General features: G+C 43.5%; 1 protein-coding gene and 1 non-coding gene across 3 annotated transcripts in view; one reads left to right on the forward strand and one right to left on the reverse strand.

The window, feature by feature from the left end:
* Positions 1-16,850, forward strand: part of LOC109873391 (actin-binding LIM protein 3-like) — a 158,484-nt gene that overhangs the window by 4,177 nt on the left and 137,457 nt on the right. The gene's annotated exons all lie outside the window — the stretch shown is intronic.
* On the reverse strand, positions 14,678-14,750 carry trnaa-ugc (transfer RNA alanine (anticodon UGC)). The gene has a single exon. It is a non-coding gene; the product is annotated as a tRNA-Ala (tRNA).

The raw sequence follows: 16,850 nt of genomic DNA on the forward strand, positions 1-16,850 counted from the left end.
TGGCTTGGGATGGTTTAACCTCTAGCAGATGGCTTGGGATGGTTTAACCTCTGTCAGATGGCTTGGGATGGTTTAACCTCTAGCAGATGGCTTGGGATGGTTTAACCTCTAGCAGATGGCTTGGGATGGTTTAACCTCTGTCAGATGGCTTGGGATGGTTTAACCTCTGTCAGATGGCTTGGGATGGTTTAACCTCTAGCAGATGGCTTCGGATGGTTTAACCTCTAGCAGATGGCTTGGGATGGTTTAACCTCTGTCAGGCGGCTTGGGATGGTTTAACCTCTAGCAGATGGCTTGGGATGGTTTAACCTCTAGCAGATGGCTTGAGATGGTTTAACCTCTGTCAGATGGCTTGGGATGGTTTAACCTCTGTCAGATGGCTTGGGATGGTTTAAACTCTAGCAGATGGCTTGGGATGGTTTAACCTCTAGCAGATGGCTTGGGATGGTTTAACCTCTGTTTGGGATGGTTTAAACTCTGTTAGACGGTTTGGGATGGTTTAACCTCTGTCAGACAGTTTGAGATTGTTTAACTTATAGCAGATGGCTTGGAATGGTTTAACCTCTAGCAGATGGCTTGGGATGGTTTAACCTCTAGCAGATGGCTTGGGATGGTTTAACCTCTGTCAGATGGCTTGGGATGGTTTAACCTCTGTCAGACAGTTTGAGATTGTTTAACTTATAGCAGATGGCTTGGAATGGTTTAACCTCTAGCAGAAGGCTTGGGATGGTTTAACCTCTAGTAAACAGCTTGGGATGGTTTAACCCCTGTCAGATGGCTTGGGATGGTTTAACCTCTGTCAGATGGCTTGGGATGGTTTAACCTCTAGCAGATGGCTTGGGATGATTTAACCTCTAGCAGATGGCTTGGGATGGTTTAACCTCTGTCAGATGGCTTGGGATGGTTTAACCTCTAGCAGATGGCTTGGGATGGTTTAACCTCTAGCAGATGGCTTGGGATGGTTTAACCTCTAGCAGATGGCTTGGGATGGTTTAACCTCGGGCAGAAGGCTTGGGATGGTTTAACCTCTGTCAGATGGCTTGGGATGGTTTAACCTCTAGCTGATGGCTTGGGATGGTTTAACCTCTAGCAGATGGCTTGGGATGGTTTAACCTCTAGCAGATGGCTTGGGATGGTTTAACCTCGGGCAGAAGGCTTGGGATGGTTTAACCTCTGTCAGATGGCTTGGGATGGTTTAACCTCTAGCAGATGGCTTGGGATGGTTTAACCTCTAGCAGATGGCTTGGGATGGTTTAACCTCTAGCAGATGGCTTGAGATGGTTTAACCTCTAGCAGATGGCTTGGGATGGTTTAACCTCTAGCAGATGGCTTGGGATGGTTTAACCTCTGTCAGACGGCTTGGGATGGTTTAACCTCGGGAAGGCTTTGGGGTGAATTAATATTCCTTCAATCAATCAATCAGTCATTGATGGGTGGGGTATGATATCGGTTTGTGTTTATTCATTGATCTCAGTGTTAATGAGTGCGCTTTCTGGTCTGGGATTTGTCCGTGCAAATATTACGCAGAATACCTTGAGGAAAACTGATGGAACACTACTAAGACACCTTTTGAATGTGAATAATTTCTCATTGTTAGTAACGATCTCCTGCCTCTACATAACTGTTGCCTGTAAATTCACAATATAACTTTAGCATTTACAGATATTTCTAGTAACATCTTTCTAGCATTTACTCGGATCTATGAATGATTGTGTGTTGTGTTCTCTTGACAGCGTAGAATAGATTATAGATTCAATCTCCTGTGTTCCCCCTGCTGGAGAAAAATTTCATCATGCCAAAATATTGTTCTCTGGTGCTGTGGTGAAACGGCAGCCAAACAAGAGGATTAAGCAGCGCTCCTGCAGCCTAGTCCTGGCCTGGTCTGACTGACTGGCTGACTGACTGGTTGTTGCAGCCTAGTGCTGGCCTGGTCTGTCTGACTGACTGACTGGTTGCTGCGCACTAGTGCTGGCATGGTCTGACTGACTGACTGACTGTTTGTTGCAGACTAGTGCTGGCCTGGTCTGACTGACTGACTGATTGCTGCGCCCTAGTGCTGGCCTGGTCTGACTGACTGACTGGTTGCTGTAGCCTAGTGCTGGCCTGGTCTGACTGACTGACTGGTTGCTGTAGCCTAGTGCTGGCCTGGTCTGACTGACTGACTGGTTGCTGTAGCCTAGTGCTGGCCTGGTCTGACTGACTGACTGGTTGCTGTAGCCTAGTGCTGGACTGGTCTGACTGACTGACTGTTTGTTGCAGCCTAGTGCTGGCCTGGTCTGACTGACTGACTGATTGCTGTAGCCTAGTGCTGGCCTGGTCTGACTGACTGACTGTTTGTTGCAGCCTAGTGCTGGCCTGGTCTGACTGACTGACTGATTGCTGCGCCCTAGTGCTGGCCTGGTCTGACTGACTGACTGGTTGCTGTAGCCTAGTGCTGGCCTGGTCTGACTGACTGACTGACTGGTTGCTGTAGCCTAGTGCTGGCCTGGTCTGACTGACTGACTGACTGGTTGCTGTAGCCTAGTGCTGGCCTGGTCTGACTGGTAATCCAGCAGGTTGCTGTTGCAGCTAGCACGTGCCCCTGCGCCTCATGTTACAATCGCTCTATTTTGGCCCAATGTCATCTCTGGAATTATTTTGGTGTGCAGCTGACAAGCAAAAAGAGAGTGTCTTTGTGTCTGTGCCACCTCTACCACATATACACCTACACCTGGTAATGTTATCATTCAGCAAAGCAGGTGGTTAGAGTAAGCCACTGCCAGGGCTGTACTCTAGCAAAGTGTATGACCTCAATATCAATGTGCATATATGGATATATGTTCCACGTCAGCTGTAGCCAGCTGTTTTAGGCTAGTCTCTCTGTTGATCATCTTTTTCTATGATTCCAAGGGTCCTTAAGAAAATTGAAAAAACACAGAAAAGTTCCACATTAACAGCATTTCTTAGACATGACTATTATCCTAATTGTAACGTAATACGCCGGGAGTCAGGAAGCAGGTGCGGAAGGTGAATTTAATAAAGAAACGATACAGATGAACAAACATGAGAAGCGTACAGAACGTGAGAGAAAACAATACTACCTAATGACTGCCGTCAAATGAGGGGCTAAATAAAGTAATCACGGAGCAAATGATAACCAGGTGTGCGTAATGACGGGGAGCAGGTGTGCGTAATGATGGAGAGCAGGTGTGTGTAATGATGGAGAGCAGGTGTGCGTAATGATGGGGAGCAGGTGTGCGTAATTATGGGGAGCATGTGTCCGTAATGATGGGGAGCAGGTGTGTGTAATGATGGGGAGCAGGTGTGTGCGTAATGATGGGGAGCAGGTGTGTGCGTAATGATGGGGAGCAGGTGTGCGTAATGATGGGGAGCAGGTGTGCGTAATGATAGTTGCCAGGGCCTGTGGTTAGTAGACTGGTCGACGTCAAGTGCCGGAGGAAGGGAGCAGGAGTAGGCGTGACACCGTGTCTGATGGGATTGTGTAAAACTGCTTTTTCATAGAAAGCTGTCTCCATTGGTGGTCAGTACCTTTGGTGTGGTAATAACAAACGTGTTAAAAGCACATCAGTAGCTGCTAATAGCCTGCTATTCATAATATCAGTCATGCTTGTCCAGACCAGGGGGGGGGGGGGGGTAATAACGACGCGCCACCCTTTAACCATTCTGACTGGGATTTTATTTTAGTTCTGTTCTGTTTAGCATTAGTAAGGCAAAGAATCAAGTGGTGCATCATGTTTGACGCCGATAGCTAGCCCTGATTTCTCTGAATGGGCATGCAATGTCATCCCAGATTGCACATGACATTATGACACACTTCAGAGGGAGCCACAAACTGCTCACTGTGTACAGTAAGTATGCTTCCCTCCCCCTCCCCATTTCTCTTTCTCTCTCTCCATCTCTCTCTATATCTCTCTCCCTTCTTTCTCTTACTCTCTCTCTCGACACATCAACACCATCATCCCAGACAACCTAGACCCACTCCAATTCCCATTCCGCCCCAACAGATCCACAGAGGACACAATATCAATTGCACTTCCGACTGCCCTCTCCCACCTGGACAAGAGGGGAATTAACTATGTGAGAATTCTGTTTATAGACTACAGCTCAGCGTTCAACAGCATAGTCCCCTCCAAGCTCATCACCAAGCTATGGATCCTGGGATTGAACCCCTCCCTTTGCAACTGGGTCCTGGACTGCATAACGGGCCGTCCCCAGGTGGTGAGGGTAGGCAACAACACTTCCACCACGCTGACCCTCAACACGGGGTCCCCTCAGGGTGTGTGCTTACTCCCCTCTTATACTCCCTTTTCACTCACGACTGCGTGGCCACGCACGACTCCAACACCATCATCAAGTTTGCTGGCTTAGCAATGGCTGTAGGCCTGATCACCAACGGCGATGAGTCAGCATACAGGGAGGAGGTCATAGACTTAGCAGTGTGTTTCCAGGATAGCAACCTCTCCCTCAACGTCAGTAAGACCAAGGAGCTGATCGTGGACCACAGGAGAAAGAGGGGAGAGAACGCCCCCATCCACATCGACGGGGCTGTTGTGGAGCAGGTCGATAGCTTCAAGTTCCTTGGCGTCCACATCACTAAGGACCTAACATGGTCCACACATACACGCACAGTCGTGAAGAGGGCACGACAGCGCCTCTTCACCAGCAGGAGGCTGAAAAGATTTGGTATGGGCCCTCGGATCCTCAAAAAGTTCTACAGCTGCACCATCAAGAGCATCCTGACTGGCTGCATTACCGCTTTGTATGGCAAATACACCGCCCTTAACCGCAAATCGCTACAGAGGGTGGTGTGGACAGCCCAGTACATCACTGGGGCCGAGCTTCCTGCAATCCAGGACCTCCACCAAATAATCCAAGCCATAGACTGTTCACTCTGCTACCGTCCGGCAAACAGTACCGGAGCAATGGCTTTCGGACATACAGGCTCTGAGACAGCTCCTACCCCCAACCAATAAGACTGCTAAATAGCCAGACTGGTAAATATCCAATTAATGGTACCCTATCTATCTACACTGACTCTACGAACACTCACTAGACTCTATATACACACCATATACACACTCACTGGACTATATATACACACCATATACACACTCACTAGACTAAATACACACTATATACACACTCACTATACTATATATACACACCATATACACACTCACTAGACTAAATACACACTATATACACACTCACTAGACTATATATACACACCATATACACACTCACTAGACTATATATACACACCATATACATACTCACTAGACTAAATACACACTATATACACACTCACTAGACTATATACACACCATATACACACTCACTAGACTAAATGCACACTATATACACACTCACTAGACTAAATACACACTATATACACACTCACTAGACTATATATACACACCATATACATACTCACTAGACTAAATACACACTCACTAGACTATATATACACACCATATACATACTCACTAGACTAAATACACACTCACTAGACTATATATACACACCATATACATACTCACTAGACTAAATACACACTATATACACACTCACTAGACTATATATACACACCATATACATACTCACTGGACTATATATACACACTATATACACACTCACTAGACTATATATACACACCATATACACACTCACTAGACTATATATACACACCATATACACACTCACTAGACTAAATACACACTATATAGACACTCACTAGACTATATATACACACTATATACACACTCACTAGACTAAATACACACTATATACACACTCACTAGACTATATATGCACACCATATACATACTCACTGGACTATATATACACACTATATACACACTCACTAGACTATATATACACACCATATACACACTCACTAGACTATATATACACACTATATACACACTCACTAGACTATATATACACACCATATACATACTCACTGGACTATATATACACACTATATACACACTCACTAGACTATATATACACACCATATACATACTCACTAGACTAAATACACACTATATACACACTCACTAGACTATATATACACACTATATACACACTCACTAGACTATATATACACACCATATACATACTCACTAGACTAAATACACACTCACTAGACTATATATACACACCATATACATACTCACTGGACTATATATACACACTATATACACACTCACTAGACTATATATACACACCATATACACACTCACTAGACTATATATACACACCATATACACACTCACTAGACTAAATACACACTATATAGACACTCACTAGACTATATATACACACCATATACACACTCACTAGACTATATATACACACCATATACACACTCACTAGACTATATATACACACCATATACACACTCACTAGACTAAATACACACTATATAGACACTCACTAGACTATATATACACACCATATACACACTCACTAGACTAAATACACACTATATACACACTCACTAGACTATATATACACACTATATACATACTCACTGGACTATATATACACACTATATACACACTCACTAGACTATATATACACACCATATACACACTCACTAGACTATATATACACACCATATACACACTCACTCGACTATATATACACACTATATACACACTCACTAGACTATATATACACACCATATACACACTCACTAGACTATATATACACACCATATACACACTCACTAGACTATATATACACACCATATACACACTCACTCGACTATATATACACACTATATACACACTCACTAGACTATATATACACACCATATACACACTCACTCGACTATATATACACACTATATACACACTCACTAGACTATATATACACACTATATACACACTCACTAGACTATATATACACACCATATACATACTCACTAGACTAAATACACACCATATACATACTCACTAGACTATATATACACACCATATACACACTCACTAGACTAAATACACACTCACTAGACTATATATACACACCATATACACACTCACTAGACTATATAAACACACCATATACATACTCACAAAACTATATAGTTGAAGTCGGAAGTTTACGTACGCCTTATTCAATTACATTTAAACTCAGTTTTTCACATTTCCTGACGTTTAATTCTAGTAAACATTCCCTTTCTTAGGTCAGTCAGGATCATCACTTTATTTTAAGAATGTGAAATGTCTGAATAATAGTTGAGAGTGATTTATTTCAGCTTTTATTTATTTTATCACATTCCCAGTGGGTCAGAAGTTTACATACACTCAATTAGTATTTAAACACATTTTTTTACCCCCTTTTCTCCCCAATTTCTCCCCAATTTCACATTGATCTGGTACTGGTACTCCCTGTATATAGCTCCATATTGATCTGGTACTGGTACTCCCTGTATATAGCTCCATATTGATCTGGTACTGGTACTCCCTGTATATAGCTCCACATTGATCTGGTACTCCCTGTATATAGCTCCACATTGATCTGGTACTCTCTGTATATAGCTCCACATTGATCTGGTACTCCCTGTATATAGCTCCACATTGATCTGGTACTGGTACTCCCTGTATATAGCTCCACATTGATCTGGTACTGGTACTCCCTGTATATAGCTCCACATTGATCTGGTACTGGTACTCCCTGTATATAGCTCCACATTGATCGGGTACTGGTACTCCCTGTATATAGCTCCACATTGATCTGGTACTCCCTGTATATAGCTCCACATTGATCTTGTACTGGTACTCCCTGTATATAGCTCCACATTGATCTGGTACTCCCTGTATATAGCTCCACATTGATCTGGTACTTCTACTCCCTGTATATAGCTCCACATTGATCTGGCACTGGTACTCCCTGTATATAGCTCCACATTGATCTGGTACTTGTACTCCCTGTATATAGCTCCACATTGACCTGGTACTCCCTGTATATAGCTCCATATTGATCTGGTACTGGTACTCTCTGTATATAGCTCCACATTGACCCGGTACTCCCTGTATATAGCTCCACATTGATCTGGTACTTGTACTCCCTGTATATAGCTCCACATTGACCTGGTACTCCCTGTATATAGCTCCACATTGATCTGGTACTTGTACTCCCTGTATATAGCTCCACATTGATCTGGTACTCCCTGTATATAGCTCCATATTGATCTGGTACTGGTACTCTCTGTATATAGCTCCACATTGACCCGGTACTCCCTGTATATAGCTCCACATTGATCTGGTACTCCCTGTATATAGCTCCACATTGACCTGGTACTCCCTGTATATAGCTCCACATTGATCGGGTACTCCCTGTATATAGCTCCACATTGACCTGGTATTCCCTGTATATAGCTCCACATTGATATGGTACTGGTACTCCCTGTATATAGCTCCACATTGATCTGGTACTCCCTGTATATAGCTCCACATTGATCTGGTACTCCCTGTATATAGCTCCACATTGATCTGGTACTGGTACTCCCTGTATATAGCTCCACATTGACCTGGTATTCCCTGTATATAGCTCCACATTGATATGGTACTGGTACTCCCTGTATATAGCTCCAAATTGATCTGGTGCTCCCTGTATATAGCTCCACATTGATCTGGTACTCCCTGTATATAGCTCCACATTGATCTGGTACTCCCCGTATATAGCTCCACATTGATCTGGTACTCCCTGTATATAGCTCCACATTGATCTGGTACTCCCTGTATATAGCTCCACATTGATCTGGTACTCCCTGTATATAGCTCCACATTGATCTGGTACTCCCTGTATATAGCTCCACATTGATCTGGTACTCCCTGTATATAGCTCCACATTGATCTGGTACTCCCTGTATATAGCTCCACATTGATCTGGTACTCCCTGTATATAGCTCCACATTGATCTGGTACTCCCTGTATATAGCTCCATATTGATCTGGTACTGGTACTCCCTGTATATAGCTCCATATTGATCTGGTACTGGTACTCCCTGTATATAGCTCCACATTGATCTGGTACTCCCTGTATATAGCTCCACATTGATCTGGTACTGGTACTCCCTGTATATAGCTCCACATTGATCTGGTACTGATACTTCCTGTATATAGCTCCATATTGATCTGGTACTGGTACTCCCTGTATATAGCTCCATATTGATCTGGTACTGGTACTCCCTGTAAATAGCTCCACATTGATCTGGTACTCTCTGTATATAGCTCCATATTGATCTGGTACTATCTGTATATAGCTCCACATTGATCTGGTACTCTCTGTATATAGCTCCATATTGATCTGGTACTGGTACTTCCTGTATATAGCTCCATATTGATCTGGTACTGGTACTCTCTGTATATAGCTCCACATTGATATGGTACTCTCTGTATATAGCTCCACATTGATCTGGTACTCCCTGTATATAGCTCCATATTGATCTGGTACTGGTACTCTCTGTATATAGCTCCACATTGATCTGGTACTCCCTGTATATAGCTCCATATTGATCTGGTACTGATACTTCCTGTATATAGCTCCATATTGATCTGGTACTGGTACTCCCTGTATATAGCTCCATATTGATCTGGTACTGGTACTCCCTGTAAATAGCTCCACATTGATCTGGTACTCTCTGTATATAGCTCCATATTGATCTGGTACTCTCTGTATATAGCTCCACATTGATCTGGTACTCTCTGTATATAGCTCCATATTGATCTGGTACTGGTACTTCCTGTATATAGCTCCATATTGATCTGGTACTGGTACTCTCTGTATATAGCTCCACATTGATATGGTACTCTCTGTATATAGCTCCACATTGATCTGGTACTCCCTGTATATAGCTCCATATTGATCTGGTACTGGTACTCTCTGTATATAGCTCCACATTGATCTGGTACTCCCTGTATATGGCTCCATATTGATCTGGTACTGGTACTTCCTGTATGTAGCTCCATAATGATCTGGTACTGGTACTTCCTGTATGTAGCTCCATATTGATCTGGTACTGGTACTTCCTGTATGTAGCTCCATATTGATCTGGTACTGGTACTTCCTGTATGTAGCTCCATATTGATCTGGTACTGGTACTTCCTGTATGTAGCTCCATATTGATCTGGTACTGGTACTTCCTGTATGTAGCTCCATATTGATCTGGTACTGGTACTCTCTGTATATAGCTCCATATTGATCTGGTACTGGTACTCCCTGTAAATAGCTCCACATTGATCTGGTACTCTCTGTATATAGCTCCATATTGATCTGGTACTCTCTGTATATAGCTCCACATTGATCTGGTACTCTCTGTATATAGCTCCATATTGATCTGGTACTGGTACTTCCTGTATATAGCTCCATATTGATCTGGTACTGGTACTCTCTGTATATAGCTCCACATTGATATGGTACTCTCTGTATATAGCTCCACATTGATCTGGTACTCCCTGTATATAGCTCCATATTGATCTGGTACTGGTACTCTCTGTATATAGCTCCACATTGATCTGGTACTCCCTGTATATAGCTCCATATTGATCTGGTACTGGTACTTCCTGTATGTAGCTCCATATTGATCTGGTACTGGTACTTCCTGTATGTAGCTCCATATTGATCTGGTACTGGTACTTCCTGTATGTAGCTCCATATTGATCTGGTACTGGTACTTCCTGTATGTAGCTCCATATTGATCTGGTACTGGTACTTCCTGTATGTAGCTCCATATTGATCTGGTACTGGTACTTCCTGTATGTAGCTCCATATTGATCTGGTACTGGTACTCTCTGTATATAGCTCCATATTGATCTGGTACTGGTACTCCCTGTATATAGCTCCATATTGATCTGGTACTTCCTGTATGTAGCTCCATATTGATCTGGTACTTCCTGTATGTAGCTCCATATTGATCTGGTACTCTCTGTGTGTAGCTCCATATTGGTCTGGTACTTCCTGTATGTAGCTCCATATTGATCTGGTACTTCCTGTATGTAGCTCCACATTGATCTGGTACTCCCTGTATATAGCTCCACATTGATCTGGTACTCCCTGTATATAGCTCCACATTGATCTGGTACTCCCTGTATATAGCTCCACATTGATCTGGTACTCCCTGTATATAGCTCCATATTGATCTGGTACTGGTACTCCCTGTATATAGCTCCATATTGATCTGGTACTGGTACTCCCTGTATATAGCTCCACATTGATCTGGTACTCCCTGTATATAGCTCCACATTGATCTGGTACTGGTACTCCCTGTATATAGCTCCACATTGATCTGGTACTGATACTTCCTGTATATAGCTCCATATTGATCTGGTACTGGTACTCCCTGTATATAGCTCCATATTGATCTGGTACTGGTACTCCCTGTAAATAGCTCCACATTGATCTGGTACTCTCTGTATATAGCTCCATATTGATCTGGTACTATCTGTATATAGCTCCACATTGATCTGGTACTCTCTGTATATAGCTCCATATTGATCTGGTACTGGTACTTCCTGTATATAGCTCCATATTGATCTGGTACTGGTACTCTCTGTATATAGCTCCACATTGATATGGTACTCTCTGTATATAGCTCCACATTGATCTGGTACTCCCTGTATATAGCTCCATATTGATCTGGTACTGGTACTCTCTGTATATAGCTCCACATTGATCTGGTACTCCCTGTATATAGCTCCATATTGATCTGGTACTGATACTTCCTGTATATAGCTCCATATTGATCTGGTACTGGTACTCCCTGTATATAGCTCCATATTGATCTGGTACTGGTACTCCCTGTAAATAGCTCCACATTGATCTGGTACTCTCTGTATATAGCTCCATATTGATCTGGTACTCTCTGTATATAGCTCCACATTGATCTGGTACTGGTACTTCCTGTATATAGCTCCATATTGATCTGGTACTGGTACTCTCTGTATATAGCTCCACATTGATATGGTACTCTCTGTATATAGCTCCACATTGATCTGGTACTCCCTGTATATAGCTCCATATTGATCTGGTACTGGTACTCTCTGTATATAGCTCCACATTGATCTGGTACTCCCTGTATATAGCTCCATATTGATCTGGTACTGGTACTTCCTGTATGTAGCTCCATATTGATCTGGTACTGGTACTTCCTGTATGTAGCTCCATATTGATCTGGTACTGGTACTTCCTGTATGTAGCTCCATATTGATCTGGTACTGGTACTTCCTGTATGTAGCTCCATATTGATCTGGTACTGGTACTTCCTGTATGTAGCTCCATATTGATCTGGTACTGGTACTTCCTGTATATAGCTCCACATTGATCTGGTACTCCCTGTATATAGCTCCGCATTGATCTGGTACTCCCTGTATATAGCTCCATATTGATCTGGTACTGGTACTCTCTGTATATAGCTCCATATTGATCTGGTACTGGTACTCCCTGTATATAGCTCCACATTGATATGGTACTGGTACTCCCTGTATATAGCTCCACATTGATCTGGTACTCCCTGTATATAGCTCCATATTGATCTGGTACTTCCTGTATGTAGCTCCATATTGATCTGGTACTTCCTGTATGTAGCTCCATATTGATCTGGTACTTCCTGTATGTAGCTCCATATTGATCTGGTACTTCCTGTATGTAGCTCCATATTGATCTGGTACTTCCTGTATATAGCTCCATATTGATCTGGTACTTCCTGTATGTAGCTCCATATTGATCTGGTACTTCCTGTATATAGATCCATATTGATCTGGTACTTCCTGTATATAGCTCCATATTGATCTGGTACTTCCTGTATGTAGCTCCATATTTATCTGGTACTTCCTGTTTGTAGCTCCATATTGATCTGGTACTTCCTGTATGTGGCTCCATATTGATCTGGTACTTCCTGTATGTAGCTACATATTGATCTGGTACTCTCTGTATGTAGCTCCATATTGATCTGGTACTTCCTGTATGTAGCTCCACATCGATCTGGTACTTCCTGTATGTAGCTCCATATTGATCTGGTACTTCCTGTATGTAGCTTCATATTGATCTGGTACTTCCTGTATATTGCTCCATATTGATCTGGTACTTCCTGTATGTGGCTCCATATTGATCTGGTACTTCCTGTATGTAGCTCCATATTGATCTGGTACTTCCTGTATGTAGCTCCATATTGATCTGGTACTTCCTGTATATAGCTCCATATTGATCTGGTACTTCCTGTATGTAGCTCCATATTGATCTGGTACTTCCTGTATATCTCCATTCTTGTGTATCTTATTTTATTCCTCTTGTTTTACTATTGTATCTTTATTTTTAAACTCTACGTAGTTGGGAAGGGTTGGTAAGTAAGCATTTCACAGTAAAGTCTACACCTGTTGAATTCGGTGCATGTGACAAATACGATTTGATTAGATTTTTCTCTCTCTCTCTCTGCAAAACGTGTATGGCATGTTGTCATGGTAAATGGCAGACCAAGTCGGCAGGGATTATGATAGAGAAATTGTCACATCTCTCTAGCCAACAGCAGCTTAGCGGACTATGTGAAAGGATTTGGTCCGCAGATGGTGTTAAGTGACAGGCATGTAATTCGTTATAGGTTCTGGAAATAGAGAGAAATATACTCTACCTTTTGCAGTCCACTACAACAGAAGCCCTACTGGGGTCATCCATTCTTCCACTGCACTTCTCTCTCCCTACCTTATCCCTCATAACCCTCCACGCACACACGCACACACACACACACACACACACACACACACACACACACACACACACACACACACACACACACACACACACACACACACACACACACACACACACACACACACACACACACACACTCCCATACACAAAGACACTCACAAAGACATAAACAGAGACACGGACACACACACAGATAGCATGACGTTCACACACAGATAGCATGACACACAGATAGCATGACGTTCACACACAGATAGCATGACGTTCACTGTGCCCCCTGCTTTTAGAAAGCCCCGTGTCAGCATTAACCGCCAGGGCTGTCACTGTTGGTCAGGCCTGAGCAGGGATGTACAAAATCACCTGCAGCAGTAGCTATCTGGAATGGCTAAACGGATCCCCTCTAAGTCTGTGTGTCCCTGGTGCACAGAGTTAGTAGGGGGTTTCTAGTCTAAATGCCATAAAATGTTGAGGTTCAGCGATGGGAAATTGGCGTGATGCAGAATTGTCTCTGAGGTACAGGCAGTAAAAATAATGGAATTTTATAGCTGCATTCTGTGTTTGTATATACATTTGCTACTATATTATGGCTTTATAATCAGCTGCTGCTATACTTAATCATGAAAAATCCTATATATTATTTCAAACCATCACTCAGTTGACTCTCTCTCTCTCTCTGTGTGAGCAGCAGGTAGTGAACACAGCATGTGGTCAGCTCTAATCTATTGTCACCGCTGTGTTTATCCTGTTGTCCCTTAGGCCTGGCTATTGTCCATATGGACCACAAGGTCAGAAACAGTTGACTATAATAATGCCCATCCCCCTGATAACAGGGGAATATTGTCCCTCTGATCCCCCAGAGTAGGTCTTTGGAAGAGCAGCCCTGCCCTTCTAGATTTTGTACTTTTTTGGTCATTTATTAGACACTCTTATCCAGAGTAACTTACATTAGTAAGTGTTGTCATTTGGTCCCCCTGTGGGAATTGAACCCACAACCCTGGCATTGCAAGTGCCATGCTCTACCAACTGAGCCATACAGGACCCACTAACTGATGCCCTGTCAGCCCATTGGCCTGCCTGTGTATGTGTGTGTTGGGGTATGTTGGTGTATGTGTGTGTTGGGGTGTGTTTATGTGTGTTTGTTGGGTGTGTGGGTGGTGTGTTGGAGTGGCTGCCCCCTCTCTCCCCACTTCAGGCTCTTTTTGAGGGGATCCCAGATTGTTCAGGGATCTCAGTCCTACGGACGGACGGATGGATGGAATCGCTGTCTCTTGTCCTTACTGAGTGGCATGGACAAAATGGCATGCTGAATGGTATGAACAGAGGCCTTTGTTTTGATGGGATAGATAGTCAAAGGCCATCACATACTGTATCCTCATTGTTCAACTGCTGCTTGACCAACAGCAGTAGTGTATTATTCATATGTATGCTGTTGAGGCAGGACAGTCATTATCACTCATCATTATAGGTTCTAAACTCAACCTGGTATCATGGCTCTGGATAGATACACTAGGCTTATAGCTATATCCCAGTACTGTCTGGATAGATACACTGTGTGTGTCCCAGTACTGTCTGGATAGGTACACTAGGCTAATAGCTATGTCCCAGTACTGTAGATGCATGGCCGTATATCCCAGAGGAAGTGGGCTGGAATAGAACCCAATAGAGGAAGTGCACGGGAATGGGACCCAACAGTGGAAGTCGACTGGAATAGAACCCAACAGAGGAAGTAGACTGGAAAAGAACCCAACAGAGTAAGTCGACTGGAACAGAACCCAACAGAGGAAGTAGACTGGAACAGAACCCAACAGAGGAAGTAGACTGGAACAGAACCCAACAGTGGAAGTCGACTGGAATAGAACCCAACAGTGGAAGTCGACTGGAACAGAACCCAACAGTGGAAGTCGACTGGAATAGAACCCAACAGTGGAAGTCGACTGGAACAGAACCCAACAGTGGAAGTGGGCTGGAACAGAACACAACAAAAGAAGTGCGCTGGAACAGAACCCAAAAGAGGGTAGTGGGTGGTGACAGAACCCAACAGAGTCTCAGACCAGTCTGGGTCATCCTTCCAAAAGTTCCAGATTATGACATAGTTTAGCTGCTTTAGCCTGTCAATAGTTGCCTGCTTCAATAGGGAGGAGGAAAACATCTTGAGTTGCACAGTCTTCCTAGCAACGTGATGACATCAGCAGCATCCAAAGAGGAGACAGAAGCTTGGTTGGTGCTGCTGCCAGTTCCTGAGGGGCACCCATGATGCTGGCGAGGCCTCTCTAACCAGATGGCATGAGAGGGACAGTGGCACAGCGGCCAAAGTAAGCTGCGAGCCACCTGGAGTGTGTGTGTGTGTGTGTGTGTGTGTGTGTGTGTACACGTGTGCACATTATAATGTAATTATTTAATCTAAAACACTGAAGTAGAAGAGCTGTGACCTGTCAAATGGTTTACTACAGCGATACTGTTGTCAGGAACAAGAATGCAATAAGAGATAAGCCCATTTAGAATGACTAAGAACCAGTCCAGAACCAGTCATAGCTGATTAATGTAATAGCTGATATGATTTAGCTTCCTACTGTTCTAGTCATTGCCTGATTCCCTCAGTCAGTCTTTCTTCTAACTTAACATGAAGTGCTTTGTAACACTAAAACTAGTAGCAACTGAGCTGCCACCAACTATACTTTACAGCAGGGGCTTCCTACCTTTTTCGATTACTGTACCGCCAACTGAATGCTGCTCTGTCCAGTGTACCCCTGAAGTACCCCATCTTGTGCATTTTACCAGTATCCTATGTTCTCATGGGTCTTCTCAAGTACCTCGTGTGGATAGACCACGTACCCCCAAGGGTCCTAGTACTCCTGGTTGGGATCCACTGGTTTACAGTATGTCCCCGTGTGTTTGCAGCAGCAGCCCAGGCTTAGCTCTGACATGTGGCAATGTTCACTATTCTCTCCTATCTGACCCTGAGATGCATGATGGAGACAATCACTGAGCTGTCTGACCTTGAGATGGCATGATGGAGACAATCACTGAGCTGTCTGACCTTGAGATGGCATGATGGAGACAATCACTGAGCTGTCTGACCTTGAGATGGCATGATGGAGACAATCACTGTGCTGCCAGATCCAGTCTGACCGCCTCACC

Source organism: Oncorhynchus kisutch, linkage group LG28 (assembly GCF_002021735.2).
Source record: "Oncorhynchus kisutch isolate 150728-3 linkage group LG28, Okis_V2, whole genome shotgun sequence".
Lineage (NCBI taxonomy): Eukaryota > Metazoa > Chordata > Actinopteri > Salmoniformes > Salmonidae > Oncorhynchus > Oncorhynchus kisutch.